This window comes from Cynoglossus semilaevis, chromosome 9, assembly GCF_000523025.1.
Source record: "Cynoglossus semilaevis isolate Cse_v1.0 chromosome 9, Cse_v1.0, whole genome shotgun sequence".
NCBI lineage: Eukaryota > Metazoa > Chordata > Actinopteri > Pleuronectiformes > Cynoglossidae > Cynoglossus > Cynoglossus semilaevis.
In genome coordinates this window covers 6,114,639-6,116,960 of record NC_024315.1, presented here as the reverse complement: position 1 = coordinate 6,116,960, position 2,322 = coordinate 6,114,639, and positions in this window count along the sequence as shown.

Here is a 2,322-nt window from a genome sequence, read left to right as displayed (position 1 = left end):
TTTTCATACATTATTCAAATGATTAACTTTGGTGACTTTCAGATTCAGGTGCTGGAGCTCTGTGAGAGTAAATCATGAAAAAAAGAACAATGCAGCCCACTTTCTTACGCCTACTTTAAGGTTGACTGAAGTTTTGCCTGGAACTCTCCTTGAACTGTTTCAGGAGAGACGTTGACGAAGCCACAACAGAAGGAGTGCTGCGTTCACTGTGCAGACACGGATGGGTCGTAAACAACAGCTCTGACATCCATCTGTCAGCACAAAATAACTGTGAGCCACTGGTTGTCCTGACTGTAAGGGTCATCAAAGTAAATGTCTTGGCCCAGATGACTCTGTGAATCCTGGCAACTCCTCCATTTAAATATTTTCCTTAAACGGAAAAATACAAAAGCCAGTTTTTTGCCTTGTTTTTTTCCCTCTGATTTTGCAGTTTTGAAGCCAAGGCTGTGACTGTGTTATAGTGGGGGAGTAGACAATAGTCTTTTAATTTTTTTATTATTATTATTTAGGTTCTCCAAATGAACTTATTGCAGCAAAAATTGAATTTACAATTTTGGATTGACAGTAAAATATGACTGATGGTTCTGTAGGAGGGTTCTGGACCTTTGTCTTTTGTGCCTTTCCCTCATTCTCCAACACACTGGTTGATACCTGTTACACTTATCCGTCACCATGGAAACACCATCTGTTTAAGAGTCAAACAGTGTAAGGAAGGGAATGACAGCGAGACACAGACTGAGCCGACGATGTGTTTGGTCCATATCACAGTGATATGGACCAAACACACGGTGATTAGACTGTTGAAGTGGGTCAGGAGTCATCAGTCAGATACACAGTGTCTCAGTACGTTATTATATAAAAGGTTTTCGTCACCGTGTTACAGTCCTCTCATAGTTCATGTTCTGCAAGTAGTTTTTCAAATCCTGCTTCTCACGCCCACCTCATCAGCTCTGTTTATTCTCTAATGACTGTTTGAAGGGAATATAAAGAAAGAATTCTGATTGGCCAGTTATTAAAATCACAGGATGAACTCACCTTCATCAGACTTCATCAGTCATACAACAGTCTGGAGGCGGTCCGGTTAGTTGTGTGGGATTATTCTGACATTTGTTGTTTTTTCCTCTGCAGCCGGTTTATGCAGCGGTGACCTTTGACCTTAGTTCTGTTTGGATCCAGCTGTGAATTTTTTGTTAAGCCAAGACACGAGGGCTTCTGTTTGTTCAAAGTGTTCAAACTCATCTTGAAGATGATGTCAAATATTGTTGGATTATTTGCGCAGGGAACACGGAGAACACACACACACACACTGAAGATGATGTCAAATATTGTTGGATTATTTGAGCAGGGAACACGTGTGTGTTCTCCGTGTTCTCCTGCTCTCTGTTCCTGCCTGGCCTGTGGTCTCTGTGTGGGTCCTAACCTTCATCTTGTACATAACAGCAAGAGCATTAACCCCTGCTGCTCCACTGTGATTTTTTTTTAAGGGAATTACTCAGGGTTCACCCCTGCGGGTGCATGAGCTGCCACTAGGGGGTGCGCTAAATAATAATAGAAAATGACTGCAGTTTGAAGCGTTATCTGTCCTGTTTGCCTCGGTCTTTGTTCCTAATTATTTCAGAATCCCTGGCGACTCCTGGCGTCTGAGCTGCATATTAAAGTTCCCTTTTTTTCTTGTCGTCACGTGGACTGAAATGTGTTGTCTGTCATCTGTTGAGCCCCCCTCCTCCCACCCTCAGCCCCTGCCCCCTCCAGTGTATGAGCACACTGCGTGTTTGTCAGGATGGATGTGTTTTCCAACAGGGTTTTCTCTGGCGGCGGTAATTGCTCTCATCTCAGTCATTTTATTTGCATCACATTGATCCACGTCGACATGTGCGCGTGTTTCTGTGTTACTGGAACCAAAACAGGTTGTTTTGATGGTGGTCTCTGTGGAGACGTGTGAATCTGAGCCACCGTTTATGATCAATATTTGTCTGTCTGCTTGTTTCTCCTCTGTGGTGTTATACATGAAAATAAATAAACAAACAGGGGGAAATTATTATTTGAAATAAAGATGTATTTAGATTTTTTTTTTACTGCTATATCTGAATATTTAAAAGAGTCTTTAATCATCATAAAACAGTAGGAATAGTGTAGAAATTTAATAATTTTCAACAGTATTAATTATATTTTAATAATAATAATAATAATATTTTTTCAGGATTTTTACTGATTAAACCATCTTAAATGCAGTATATGCATATATGTGTATTTATGTATATATGTATATATGTAAATATAAGTGTATATATGTATATATGTGTGTATATATATATATATATA